Source organism: Littorina saxatilis, linkage group LG4 (assembly GCF_037325665.1).
Source record: "Littorina saxatilis isolate snail1 linkage group LG4, US_GU_Lsax_2.0, whole genome shotgun sequence".
Classification (NCBI taxonomy): Eukaryota; Metazoa; Mollusca; class Gastropoda; order Littorinimorpha; family Littorinidae; genus Littorina; species Littorina saxatilis.
The window spans coordinates 19,564,581-19,580,430 of record NC_090248.1 but is presented as its reverse complement, the minus strand read 5'-3'; the positions used below and the strand labels follow the sequence as shown (position 1 = coordinate 19,580,430).

General features: G+C 39.3%; 1 protein-coding gene across 1 annotated transcript in view; it reads right to left on the bottom strand.

Annotated features, from left to right (window-relative positions):
* The window catches only part of LOC138964184 (receptor-type tyrosine-protein phosphatase mu-like), a gene marked incomplete in the record, with an annotated part of 322,563 nt that overhangs the window by 236,263 nt on the left and 70,450 nt on the right, over nucleotides 1-15,850 (bottom strand).

Sequence of the window (15,850 nt, the reverse complement as noted above, 5' to 3'; positions counted from 1 at the left end):
TAAAATAACTTCGAACTTTTAAAAACTTCTTATAAAATACACAACACATCTAGATAAACACCAGAATGATAAAACAAAAGGCAACTCGTTAAAACTATTAAATGCATCAATGTCTAAAACACGAAAGACTCAAATATAAAATACACAATTCTCTAAAATTGTTTATTAAAACTGAAACCGACCTGCTCAAAGTAAACCATACCCACCCCCTCCCTACCCACCCCCAACCCTCCTCCTACACTAAATACTAATTATTTCTACTCTTAACTTCCCAACTACACGTTATCCATAAACTATGCACAGGAACATGTGTGTCAGCATTATGTGGCACCGACATGACTTGTGCATATCTAGCCTACAGCTAAGGGTTAAAATTAAAGGACTACTGCAATAAAAAATTATATTTATAATAATTTAAAACAAAAGACAAAAATAACAAGCTGAATAGAGATGGAACCGTTACAGAACAGGATGGCAAAATGTTGCGACTTTAGGAGTTGTGTTTCAGGAAGAGGTGAGTTTTGAGTGCTCGCTTGAATGACTGTACTGACTGAGAGTGGCGAATGTGAGAGGGGAGAGAGTTCCATTGAGTAGATGCGCAAAATGCAAAAGTGCGTTGTCCATATGCTTTTGATTTTGTGATAATGACAAAACCACCCAACATCATGACAAAACCACCCAACATCATGACAGAACCACCCAACATCATGACAAAACCACCCAAAGTCATGACACGTTGACCCAACATAATGTTTTGTATCAACATAAGGCAGTTGAGGCGTTCCATAGGTTTGCTTTAAAGCGTCTGAACTAGCAGCCGAATTAAATCACTGTGCTTGTTTGCTTACACAGAGCCCTGAAAAGATGCCCATACATGCGACGTGAGTTAAAAGAAGCTTTTATCCCCGAGTACGCAGTACTAGGGTCCAACAGACTTTAATTGTGTGTGTGTCTGTCTATCTGTCTGTCTGTCTGTCTCGACTTAACAGCTTATTGCTGGGAAACTACTGGGCGCAGTTCGTTCAAAAGTTGATACACTAACTTGATAATAGGTCCGATTGATCGTATTAAAACTTCATAATGTTACCTGGGACCTAAATGCCCCAAAAAACACAAAAGTTCTTGACGGTTGGACGAATTCAATCGGATCGACAGCCAGCCATTGAGCTGATAGAACAGCGAAACACGTCACCCAGTGACGAGAAAAGCGTGATTTCCAAGCCAGCCAGCGGGTGGGGATTATTTTGGTCTCGGTGAGACTGAAAGAGAGAGAGTCGTCTGCTGCAGATCTGTCGTCTGCTGCAGGATCTGTCGTTTGCGCGCGGTGTGTGTGTGTGTGTGTTCATTTTGTGCACATGTGTTAGTGTTACTGTTTGTGTGTGTGTGTGTGTGTGTGTATGTGTGTGTGTGTGTGTGTGTTTGTGTGTGTGTGTGTGTGTGTATGTGTGTATGTGTGTGTGTGCACTTCGCGTGCTGGGCGACCTAATTTTAGCACAATTGGGAAAATTGTCAGAGTTAGTGGCTTGGTGGCCAAAGTGATCCGGGTTCGATTCCCGGCATGGGCGGTCTATTTTTTTTATTTTTTTTTATTTTTTTTTAAATCTTGTTTACTATTGTTTATTATGAACGTTTTAATGTTTTATTTTACTCTAATAATTTTTTTAAATGTGAAAAAAAAGATTTTTTTTTTTTTTTTTTTTTAATCCAAGTGATCCGGGTGGAAAGCGATTCGTCTATGGCCAAAGTGATCCGGGTTCGATTCCCGGTATGGGCGGTCTATTTTTTTTATTTTTTATTTTTATATTTAGTCAAGTTTTGACTAAATATTTTAACATCGAGGGGGAATCGAAACGAGGGTCGTGGTGTATGTGCGTGCGTGTGTGCGTGCGTGTGTGTGTGTGTGTGTGTGTAGAGTGATTCAGACTAAACTACTGGACCGATCTTTATGAAATTTGACATGAGAGTTCCTGGGTATGAAATTCCCGAACGTTTTTTTCATTTTTTTGATAAATGTCTTTGATGACGTCATATCCGGCTTTTCGTGAAAGTTGAGGCGGCACTGTCACGCCCTCATTTTTCAACCAAATTGGTTGAAATTTTGGTCAAGTAATCTTCGACGAAGCCCGGGGTTCGGTATTGCATTTCAGCTTGGTGGCTTAAAAATTAATTAATGACTTTGGTCATTAAAAATCGGAAAATTGTAATAAAAAATAAAAATTTATAAAACGATCCAAATTTACGTTTATCTTATTCTCCATCATTTGCTGATTCCAAAAACATATAAATATGTTATATTCGGATTAAAAACAAGCTCTGAAAATTAAATATATAAAAATTATTATCAAAATTAAATTGTCCAAATCAATTTAAAAACACTTTCATCTTATTCCTTGTCGGTTCCTGATTCCAAAAACATATAGATATGATATGTTTGGATTAAAAACACGCTCAGAAAGTTAAAACAAAGAGAGGTACAGAAAAGCGTGCTATCCTTCTTAGCGCAACTACTACCCCGCTCTTCTTGTCAATTTCACTGCCTTTGCCATGAGCGGTGGCCTGACGATGCTACGAGTAAAATGGCATTGCGTTCAGTTTCATTCTGTGAGTTCGACAGCTACTTGACTAAATATTGTATTTTCGCCTTACGCGACTTGTTATATTTAGTCAAGTTTTGACTAAATATTTTAACATCGAGGGGGAATCGAAACGAGGGTCGTGGTGTATGTGTGTCTGTGCGTGTGTGTGTGTGTGTGTGTGTGTGTGTGTAGAGCGATTCAGACTAAACTACTGGACCGATCTTTATGAAATTTGACATGAGAGTTCCTGGGTATGAAATCCCTATACGTTTTTTTCATTTTTTTGATAAATGTCTTTGATGACGTCATATCCGGCTTTTCGTGAAAGTTGAGGCGGCACTGTCACGCCCTCATTTTTCAACCAAATTGGTTGAAATTTTGGTCAAGTAATCTTCGACAAAGCCCGGACTTCGGTATTGCATTTCAGCTTGGTGGCTTAAAAATTAATTAATGACTTTGGTCATTAAAAATCTGAAAATTGTAAAAAAAAATAAAAATTTATAAAACGATCCAAATTTACGTTTATCTTATTCTCCATCATTTGCTGATTCCAAAAACATATAAATATGTTATATTCGGATTAAAAACAAGCTCTGAAAATTAAATATATAAAAATTATTATCAAAATTAAATTGTCCAAATCAATTTAAAAACACTTTCATCTTATTCCATGTCGGTTCCTGATTCCAAAAACATATAGATATGATATGTTTGGATTAAAAACACGCTCAGAAAGTTAAAACAAAGAGAGGTACAGAAACGCGTGCTATCCTTCTTAGCGCAACTACTACCCCGCTCTTCTTGTCAATTTCACTGCCTTTGCCATGAGCGGTGGACTGAAGATGCTACGAGTATACGGTCTTGCTGAAAAATGGCATTGCGTTCAGTTTCATTCTGTGAGTTCGACAGCTACTTGACTAAATATTGTATTTTCGCCTTACGCGACTTGTTTTTATTCTTGTTTACTATTGTTTATTATGAACATTTTAATGTTTTATTTTACTCTAATAATTTTTTTAATTATGTAAAATAAAAATTTAATTTTTTTTTTAAATCCAAGTGATCCAACATTTTAATGTTTTATTTTACCCTAATAATTTTTTTTAATTGTGTAAAATAAATAATTTTTTTTAAATCACTTGGATTTAAAGCCATATGTACTCGATGACTATACACGCTAATTGCTTTACCAACAGCTGGAGACAGACTAAATTAAGTTCCCTGCAAAATATTGTGGTCTAGGACCCCTTAAATGTTGAGATATTTGAATTTTCATTTTGATCTGGATCGTCCTATTTATAGATTTGGCAACACATGTAACGTTGATGCAAGGGAGAGAACACCGCGGCTTTGTTGACATCCTCACTTTTTCAGAGGCTAGAACAAGCTGTAATGCATGTATTATGGTCCGCGCATGGTGACGTATCGTCATTATATGGTCTTATGGTGCGTTTGACATCGATTGTGGGCAAACTACACTTTGTAAACACGGGAGTGCGTTAGTATGCCTTTAAGAAATTTTTTAAAACATTTATTTTACACAATTAAAAAAATTCGATTCCCGGCATGGGCGGTCTATTTTTTTATTTTTTTTAATTCTTGTTTACTATTGTTTATTATGAACGTTTTAATGTTTTATTTTACTCTAATAATTTTTTTAATTGTGTAAAATAAATTTAAAATTTTTTTTTTAAATCCACGTGCCCAAGACAAAAACTTTCATACTGGCGGAGCGAGCCAGTCTGAAGAGTACTCGGGTCCAGCGCCAGCGTTTTTTATCCGCAGTGAATGCCGCTTAGCCAGAAAAGGAGAATTGGTGTGTGTGTGTGTGTGTGTGTGTGTGTGTGTGTGTGTGTGTGTTTGTGTGAGTGTGTGTGTGTATGTGTTTGTGTGTGCTTGTGTATGTGTGAGGGTGGGTGTGGGTGTGTGCATGAGTGTGTGTGTGTGTGTGTTTGTTTGTGTGAGTGTGTGTGTGTGTGTGTGTGTGTGTGTGTGTGTGTGTGTGTGTGTGTGTGTGTGCGTAAGTGTGTGTTCTATACATACTGTCAGTTTGTCACTCTACTTCAAAAACACCCACACAAAAAAGTGGTGTTTCCGTGAAGGGTTGCAAGTACATATCAATAAAAAGTATAACTCTTCGTGCATTTTGATGACAAAATATTAACTTTCATAGCTAAAACTCGTTGATGAAACTCTACTATTGCTGGAGCAATAGCTGCATAACAAAGACTCCCCTCGGCCTCAGTCCTATCAAACACGACAGCGTCTGCAAGTTTGCGAATTCGAACACCTGACGGATTTTTATTCTCAAGCTCGCTCCACATCATAAACCTTGATCTGACAAAAATGTAAAAGGAATAGCCGTGTGAAGAGTGTTGAGGTGAAGACCAGCACTTGCGTTTTTTTGGCAACAGTGTCCTATCAGAGATGGTGCTTCACATTGGAATTAACTCACTTCCTTCTTCTACTCAAAACCACCACACAAGGAAGGTATATTCAGGGTGCGTGCTGAATAAACGCATAGTACAAGCTTTAAGCCCTGTCGAGAAAATGGGTGCAACTTTACTGAGACCAGAAGTGTTTCTACTGTGGAACATGTTTGCTTCAAATGTCTGTGGCATGGGGAACTTCGGTAAGTCATTCTTTATGTTCAAATAAATAAGTGTATGTTAAACTTGATGCCAAGCCAGTGTCAGATTCAAGCATTGTTCTGGTAAAGGTTAAGGGGCTGACATTGATGCACTGATACAGAATATAATACGTAAGGTCTAATTCTAAAGAACGTACTAGATTTATTTCTTCTTATGCCATGGAAGTAGAAGACTTATTACGAACTTTAAAAAAATGTTTGCTCTCCATTGAAAAAAACTAGTAATGGGTTTAATGTTAGAGGCCTTGGCACTAATCCAAAAGCAGACAACTTGTTTCACGAACGAAATGAAACTTTCCTCGGTACAAACACTTTCATAATCATCACAAGTTTAACATTCATAATTGTCACAGTAACTGAGTTAAGCAAATCGTTACATAGAAGTCCATTACGAACCGTGAATCTATCATCAGGTTTATGCAAAACCTATTTGAACCGAATACATCAGCACAGTGCTATCAATATCACAGGTGTCCATCATTATCTACGACGAGATTTAAAGGAATCATGTAACTTCATCACCAGATACAATACAAAACACTCCTGGAGCAAGATCATTACGATGGGTGTCTTGGAGGACACTGTCTGCTTTGTACTGGGATCAAAACGATTCATTTGTTTGATCCTCGATATCACTGAAGCACCTCCCATGCATTATAGGCCAAGACATGTAATTGACATGGTCAGTCTGTCCAACCACGTTCGTTCTCGATTTGTGGACGGTGAGAGCTGAATAAATGGAGGAAACATGTACGTGCTAAGTAAATTGTTAATGTGCTTGTTGAATAAATAAAGTAATTCGCGTGCGTGCTGAATAAATGATGTATTCAGGGTGCGTTCTGAATAAATTGAAGAAACAGGGTGCGTGTTGAATAAATAGAGGAATTAGTGTGCGTGCTGAAAACAGGGAGGAAAGAGTAGAGGAAACAGGGATGTATTTTAAATACACGGAGAAAACAAAACGGATGCTTCAAACCCGTGGTGCCATTCTTGCAGTTCAAAAGGCGTTTTCAAACAAAACGTGTGCATTTTATCTACACTGGTTATAATCTTCCCCAAATATCCGAGGCATACATTACTGCTTTATAGGATTCACACACTTCAAACATTCTTTGGCTGTACATTTCCTCGTTTGACCAACACCTGCACGTTTTCCTCATATACGCTGCTTTAATGAATGAAACAGCTAAATAAGAGGAGCCTTCTCGTTCAACAGCTCCTGCTGCCTTTCATCAACAATTCTGGGTAGTTTTTTTTTTCCCTGCTATGACTGACAAATCCTACAGGTTTAGCTTTCCCGACACTTATTTTCAGAAATATGGACAACTGCCATTTAACACATCAATTTGACATTTAAAGAAAGCTTTTGAATTGTCTAACAAATAAACAATACATTGAAATCAGATGTACACATACATATGTACAGTAATGTTCTCGAATTTGAGTTGATGTTGTTGTTGTCGTCGTCGTAGATGAAATCAAGGTTGTTACGTGCCAGATCAATCGTGTTCCACCTACTGTTTATCAGTGTAATGCGCCTGTCACACATTACCGGATAGAGCTTCCGGACGTGTAACGGATGAAATATTTGTTTATCCGGTGATGTCCGTCAATGTACGTTTCACGTCCGTTTTATGTCCGGAAACATGCGTTCCATGTCCGGTGATATGCGGTGTGTCCGTCTGCATCCGTTAGAAAGTTTTGTGCATGCACAAAACTTGAAACGGACACTGACGGACAAGAATATCCGTTGGTTGTCCTGTGCATGTGGGTTCTGTCCTGTATAACTTCTGTCAGTGTCCGTTATTCATTCGTTTATATGCTGTAGGTGTACGGTGGGGATACGTTGTCCAGTCCGTTGATGGAACTTGAACGCATAAAACGAACACCTAACGGACACCTAACGGACACCTAACGGACAAACACAGGATGCCTGCAGGATTAACACCAGACACGACGAATAGACAAACTAATTGAAAAACGGATAAAACGTACAGAACTGATGAATACAGCATACCTACAGGACAACTACAGGGGGAGGACCGGAAGAACCTGATCATCCCAGGGCATATAAAAAGGAGAAATGCGTTCACAAAATGTATACTCGTTGTTGTTTCCGGCACGCGCCCGTCGATATCCGTTATGTGTTCGGTTTGTCCGGAATGAATCCTGTGCGCGTACTGATTGGCCGGTTCATGTCCGTTTGTTGTACGTCAGTCATTCGGAGACACTTGGCTGGTTGTACTGTAGCCGTGCGTTACATGTCCGTTACGGGTACGTTTCAACCGTTCCATGTGCGGTGCAAATACGTCCGTAGTTTGGATTTTTCTACCGGACTGACAACTTTGCCAACGGATAAACAAATATTTCATCCGTTACACGTCCGGAAGCTCTATCCGGTAATGTGTGACAGGCGCATAAAGCTGTTGTTGGTGGTGCTGTTGACATTGTAGTTGTTCTTGGTTTTTGAGTTGTTGTCAGTGTTGTTGTCGTCGTTGTAGTTGTTGTAGTTGTTGCCCAATGTTGTACTGTGTTGTGGTTGTTGTTGTTTTTGTTATTGTTGATACAGTTTCGCTGGTTTATCAACAATGCTGTTGTGGTTGTAGTTGTTGTTGTTGTTGTTGTTGTTGTTTTTATTGTTGTTGTTGTTGTTTTGCTGGTTTCTCACCAATGTTGTTGTTGTTGTTGTTGTTGTTGTTTTTGGGTCCAGCCGATTCATTTTCACAGCCCATTCCTGCTTGAGCCTTGAGTCGGATGGAAACAAATGCAAACTCAAGCCTGAGTCCTTTTTACATTTAGTCAAGTTTTGACTAAATGTTTTAACGTAGAGGGGGGAATCGAGACGAGGGTCATGGTGTATGTGCGTGTGTGTGTCTGTCTGTGTGTGTGTGTCTGTCTGTCTGTGTGTGTGTGTAGAGCGATTCAGACTAAACTACTGGACCGATCTTTATGAAATTTGACATGAGAGTTCCTGGGTATGAAATCCCCGAACGTTTTTTTCATTTTTTTGATAAATGTCTTTGATGACGTCATATCCGGCGTTTCGTGAAAGTTGAGGCGGCACTGTCACGCCCTCATTTTTCAACCAAATTGGTTGAAATTTTGGTCAAGTAATCTTCGACGAAGCCCGGACTTCGGTATTGCATTTCAGCTTGGTGGCTTAAAAATTAATTAATGACTTTGGTCATTAAAAATCTGAAAATTGTAAAAAAAAATAAAAATTTATAAAACGATCCAAATTTACGTTCATCTTATTCTCCATCATTTTTTTATTCCAAAAACATATAAATATGTTATATTTGGATTAAAAACAAGCTCTGAAAATTAAATATATAAAAATTATTATCAACATTAAATTGTCCAAATCAATTTAAAAACACTTTCATCTTATTCCTTGTCGGTTCCTGATTCCAAAAACATATAGATATGATATGTTTGGATTAAAAACACGCTCAGAAAGTGAAAACAAAGAGAGGTACAGAAAAGCGTGCTATCCTTCTTAGCGCAACTACTACCCCGCTCTTCTTGTCAATTTCACTGCCTTTGCCATGAGCGGTGGACTGACGATGCTACGAGTATACGGTCTTGCTGAAAAATGGCATTGCGTTCAGTTTCATTCTGTGAGTTCGACAGCTACTTGACTAAATGTTGTATTTTCGCCTTACGCGACTTGTTTTGCAACTACGAACGTACAGCAGCAGCACACTCTCTCGGCATGATGTCGGGAGTACGCACGCATCCACGGCTGCAGCAAAGATGCAGACCGAGCGTCGCTATTTTCGCTTCCGATTTCTGTAAGTGACGTCACAGCCAACGGCTTGCCGCCACGGGGATTTTGAAATCTCGCGTAGCAGACGAATTTGGCCGCTTTTTGAGCATGTATTTTGTGTAAAATTAGACTGATGCAACAAAAAACCTGTGATTTACTGTTCGGTTTTTGCATCTTTAGATGCTTACCTATATCATTAAATCAACCCCAACTGCTTTATCTGACCTTAAAAAGAGCCTGTTGCGGTCCTTTAAGTAGTCTTAGCTTTTTTTACCTCAACATTTTTAACCTTGGGTAGGAAGGTTGTCATGTTTGGGGAAATCTTTGCACAAATTTGAGTTAATAAAAGCATCATGACTATTATTTTTATGGCGAATAATGTCTGATTTTTTGGGCGAATGCCACGTCAGTGACGGCAGGGGTGTTGCTAGACATTTTCATGTTGGGACATTTGGCCGAAACTGTCAGCTTTAGGACATCTTGGAAAATTTTCGGCTATTATTTTTGGCTCATACAAAGTCACCGCAACCTGGGGTCCAGGGTCCCCCTGAAGCTGAAGAATTTTAGCTATTTTATAAACAATTTGTGGCTTATCCTTGATTTTAAACATGATCAACTGGTGTCAGCAGCCACTCATTATTTCTTTTAACGTTAGTATTAAATAATGGCAATTTATCTTCACTGATATCTGCTCCCGACATCATATAGTATGGTTAGAAGGAAGACATGTCGCATACTGTGACAATTAAACAATTAACTCTTCCCCCGGCTTTACAGACAGACATTTTTTTTTTTGGGGGGGGGGGTGGCCGGAACCCCCGTAACACCCCCCTAATCCGCCCCTGGATTATATGTTGCTTACTGCAACTGAAACAATCAGCTTTGCTGATTTAAATACTTCAGACACCATGCAGTTCTCTGAAACTTTTTCAAACCTTTAACTTTAATTTCTTGAAAGTGAAACTCTTCCAATCTTGTGTTAATCTTGACAAGCCTTGGGAAACATGACTGGTAAAACTAAAACACCAATAAAAAACCGTGTAGGGTGAGCCATTTTGCTTGGAAACCATGATTTGGAGAATGCTTTTCATTCTCTGGCTCAGCAGATTTCGATTCGCGGTGACTATCGTCTATGTCGTCTGCTTCGATTGACTCGACAACACTACTACCACTCACACTGACACTGTCCAGATTCGCGGTTCCTATCATTTTGTCCGGAATCACTTACCTTGAAGGGTAGCAAACCTTGGCCATGATGTTCAAATCCAAATCGAAAGCACTGACTGACTGATACACTATCGCGAACGCAAACGATGAGAGTGTGGTTTCCCTTGTCCAAGGGAAACCACTCTAGCATCTATATTTTTTGGCAATGGCTTCCATTTAAAACAGTGAAGTTTCTTTTTTGGTATTCGCGAAGGAAATAAACGTCAGTCAGCTGACTAAGTACATCGGCAGCAGTTTTAGCAATCAAAGCATGACCAATACAAAAAAAAAAATGGACAAACTTTGGCCGATTTAGGCGAATACTCTTCGGACATTTGGCCGATAGGGACATGAAAGTTTCGGCCAAAGTAAAAAAAAATCGGCCATTGGCCGAAGGGCCAACCCAAACGACACCCCTGCAGACGCTGGAATTGCCCTAGTGTGAAATGCGATGTTTCAAATATTTTAAAAACAGCAACAAGTGTAACTCTGGTATCACACATCAAGCCATATAATACTCTGTCCTACTCTTATCATATACATTCTGAACTTATATTGCCTTCTGCCTCTCACTCATTGACAGCTCCGTCGCCTTTACGTTGTGCCAGGGACAGTGCGTTATTCATTGTTTCTCACTTGGTTGTTCTTGATGTGAAGAATTTAGCATTCCCTATTTGAAATATATATCCATGTTGTCTGCCTGTCTGTTCGCTTTGTTTGTTTACATATCAATGGCTGAGGAGTGTCGTTATTTGTGTTTGTGTTGTTTTTTCTGTACGGTAAGGACAGGTTGTAAGACTACGCTTGTGCCTCAATCCACTATCCTAATGAAAGAAATATTGATTAATCAATTAATCATGAAACAATCCATCTCTCTCTCTCTCTCTCTCTCTCTCTCTCTCTCTCTCTCTCTCTCTCTCTCTCTCTCTCTCTCTCTCTCTCTCTCTCTCTCTCTCTCTCTCTCTCTCTCTCTCTCTCTCTCTCTCTCTCGCATGGTTGTAACGATGTTCACTTAAAAAAAGTAAATTCTCTTCACCGTCGCGCAGCTAAACTTATCATGCCGGGTCCGCAAACATCAACAGATCAAAAGCTTAGCAGCCTTAATTTTTTATCACTTAAAGATCAGTTATTATTTAATAAGGCGCTTTTAATGTTTAAGGTTCAAATAAACGAGACCCCACAGTACATGCGATCATTATTTCAGAAAGCAACAGACAGATATGGCTCAAACAAATTAATTTCCCCGTATTGATTTATATAAAACCAGTTTAGCGTTTTCGGGCTCAACAATTTGGAATTCGCTACCATGTGAGATAAAGGGGTCAAGCACGATTAAACACTTCAAAGCGCAGCTTCGCAAATATCTGTTGTCACGAACAGTTACATTCTGAAGCTGTTTCTAGCAAGAATGCATTGCTATCACTAACCTCTATATATTTTGTTGATGATGATAATGATGTCGACGATGATCATGATGATGATGATGATGAGGTTGTTGTTGTGTGTGTGTGTGTGTGTGTGTGTGTGTGTGTGTGTGTGTGTGTGTGTGTGTGTGTGTGTGTGTCTGCGTGTGTACGTGTGTGTGCGTGCGTGCGTATAAGTATGTGTGTGTGTATGTGCGCATATGTGTGTGTATGTGTGTGTGTGTGTGTGTGTGTGTGTGTGCCGGTGTGTGTGTGTGTGAGTGTGTGTGTGTGTGTGTGTGTATGTGTGTGTGTGTGTGAGTGTGTGTGTTGTATTGAGTGCGAACGTGATTGCAGGCATGCGGCGCGCGTGTGTGTGCGAGTCGACTTTTCTTTTCCTTTGTATTATATTGACATACATGTACATTTCAATGTTCTATCATGCATTATGTATTCGTATAGGTAATGTTGTAATTAGTAATACTGTATGATTGCGATTGACAATATTGTCCTTTTATTGTCTTTATTTTTATGTCTTAGTTTAGCAGGGACAGATTGTAAGACTAGGCGTGAGCCTAAAATCTCCATCCTTGAGTAATAAAGTTCGTTCGTTCGTTCGTTCGTTCTCTCTCTCTCTCTCTCTTTCTCTCTCTCCCTCTGGTCCACTCTACCAACGCCGTTATTTGGAAATTGTTTCAAAAAAGTAAAACAGGACACAACACAGAGAAATTCATACGGATCGGTAACTCAAGTCGACAGTGGTGACTCATCCGTCTCAGTCGTGAGGCAGACGTCTGGATGACGCGAAGCAGGGGTATTTTGTGACAGTGTCGGGTTACAAAACTGTATCTGTGTGCTTTAATCGGTTTGTACACATAGTTGCCTGAGCTCATAGAGCTGTGGTTAAAACACTTACTTTTAAACATGTTTTGTGTAGGTAGACTGAATTGCCATAATTACAATAGTTGGTGTGGGTCCGTACATGTGTTCAGAGATATACAGCATTATTGTATCATGGTAAACAGATTTAAGGGAACCCGAGTTCTATATTAGTCTGCACTGAAATGATTTTGCAAGAAGAAATAGAAGAAGAGGAAGAACTGTAGCTACACCAGCAGAACAAATAGAGTTTGTTTTCAGTATAGCTGTAGAGAAAGACAGGGTGTTCAGTGTCATTTGTTTGTATATTTCGTTGCGAGTCCAGTGTATTAGGTATTACTCTTAGGGTGTATAACGTCAAAACCAGGACATCTTTGTATGGTTTTGATTTGTATATCGATCTTTTCATTAACCTAATTTTTCGACCTACAATGTTCATTATATGTCTCACACAACAGCGAATTCTCTCTATTAATGTCATAGACTTGTAGTCCGAAAAGTACGGATCGTTATTTTTTCTGTCCACAGAGAACGTTGCGCTCAACAAGTCCTGCACGATGAGTTCCCGTCTTTCGTGGACAAGCGGACAGCACCTACCTGGCGTTGCGGTAAATGGAGACACAGTTGGAAATTTTATAGATACGGACAACTGCATCCATACCCGGCGGCAAGGCGACAAAACACCGTGGTGGGAGGTGGACCTTGGTCGTCCCTACCCTGTGCACAGCGTCGTCGTCTGGGCGAGGAGTTTAAGTAAGAGATATTTACTTGTTTAATCTTTACCTCTTTGAATAAGGTGTATGTTCTCAGATTGAAAGATAGAACCGAACTGAATTGAACTGAATTGAACTGAATTGGACGTTATTTAAAAATAAATAAAGTGTACGAATGGGCTTTTTCGTTTAGTCTGACCTGGGAGATCATTTTTGTCTGCACGATTTGAGGATTGCAGGGTAACACACACACACACACACACACACACACACACACACACACACACACACACACACACACACACACACACACACCGCACTGAGAGGCTACAACGTCCGGCAAACATCACTCTCACACTATTATCTTTTAATAGAAGGCCTTATCGAGCAAGTTATCCGACGGGAAGATGCATGTCACAGTTTTCTGCAATAGCGCTTTCCTTAAACGTTGTTTTGGGTATCTTAGAAAAGAATAATCGACCTACCCAAAAACTTTCGAATCGAAGCTGTTTTTAGCAGACAGACTTTTGATCAGCTGTGGTCTCACACTTTCACAGATATCTTTCAATATAATTCCTTATTCGACAAGTTGTCGGGCAGACAGCCGTACCTCATATTTATTTCCACTACCACATTCATAAATTTGCTTTGTAGTGTATTAGTGAAGGACAATCGATCCGAAAAATTGTTCGAACCGAGAGAGGAAAAATGGCTGCCGGCCGGACATGTACAAAAGCTCCGACCACTAGCAGACGGATCTCTTCGTTCGAGACTCACACACTTTCATAAATATCTGTCGATAGAATTCGTTATTCAACGGTTATCTATACAAGCGCTTAGCTCTTATTGTTAATTTGCATCGGATTAAAGAACTATGGACAAGAAAAGTTTCGAATCGAAGGATGTTTCGCTCTGGCCGGTGTAACAGTCGCGCATGCGCATTGAGCCCCCACAGTCACGAGGCACATGAAAATTAGTAATTAACGCGTGAAAGTTACTAATGTTTAGTTTTGGCGCTAGTAAGCCGTCAGGAAGCGAGCCAAAACTGAAAATTAGACATTAACACTTGAAAATTAGTTATTAACACGTGAAAATTAGTAATTTTCACGCCATAATTGTAATTTTCTCGTGAAAATTAGTAACTTTCACGGGTTAATTACTAATTTTTAGTTTTGGCGCTAGTAAGCCGTCATAGTTGTGCCTAGCGGTGTTGTTTTGCTATTTTGAAGAAGACTGGTGTCCGCCTCGTCAGAAGCCGTAAAAGGCCTGTTTTGGCGTCTTTTTGTGTGGGCTATGACTGAACTGGCACGCTTGAGTGACGTGCCAGTTCAGTCTGCTGGGTTACACTGGGTTTTGCTGTTGGAAGACCTGTTTTTTGTAATTCAATGTTTTGCATTCACATGTCCCTACCACCCAAGCGCGTTGTTGCTTTTGTACCAAAATTGATCCCCAAAATTGATTGCAATTTAATAAAACTTTTCTGAACAGTTCCAATTCGACCAACAAACTCATCAAAACGCCATGATATTTTACACACTTGTTGGCAATTGTGTTGTCAAACTCATGTCAAATTTAAAAGCAGTACAATAAACCATTTCAAAACAACAGTGTTTTTCCCCACATAGCCTACCAAAAAAAAAAGGACACCAAAACAGGCCTTTTACGGCTTCTGACGAGGCTTGGTTTTAATATAACTGGCCGCATCACAAAGATGTACAGCTAAATATATGTGTATGGTTTTTTTATGACGAGTAGTGTAGATTAGGACAGAGCGAAAGTACCGACTAGAAATAATTGCACGTTCCCACATGGTATGTTTTTACATTTAGTCAAGTTTTGACTAAATGTTTTAACGTAGAGGGGGGAATCGAGACGAGGGTCGTGGTGTATGTGCGTGTGTGTGTGTGTGTGTGTGTGTCTGTCTGTGTGTGTGTAGAGCGATTCAGACTAAACTACTGGACTGATCTTTATGAAATTTGACATGAGAGTTCCTGGGTATGATATCCCCATACGTTTTTTTTCATTTTTTGGATAAATGTCTTTGATGACGTCATATCCGGCTTTTCGTGAAAGTTGAGGCGGCACTGTCACGCCCTCATTTTTCAACCAAATTGGTTGAAATTTGTGTCAAGTAATGTTCGACGAAGCCCGGACTTCGGTATTGCATTTCAGCTTGGTGGCTTAACAATTAGTTAATGACTTTGGTCATTAAAAATCTGAAAATTGTAAAAAAAAAAATTTTTTTTATAAAACGTTCCAAATTTACATTCATCTTATGCTCTATCATTTGCTGATTCCAAAAACATATAAATATGTTATATTTCGATTAAACACAAGCTCTGAAAATTAAATATATAAAAATTAATATCAAAATTAAATTGTCGAAATCAATTTAAAAACACTTTCATCTTATTCCTTGTCGGTTCCTGATTCCAAAAACATATAGATATGATATGTTTGGATTAAAAACACGCTCAGAAAGTTAAAACGAAGAGAGGTACAGAAAAGCGTGCTATCCTTCTCAGCGCAACTACTAAACCGCTCTTCTTGTCAATTTCACTGCCTATGCCGTGAGCGGTGGACTGGCGATGCTACGAGTATACGGTCTTGCTGCGTTGCATTGCGTTCAGTTTCATTCTGTGAGTTCGACAGCT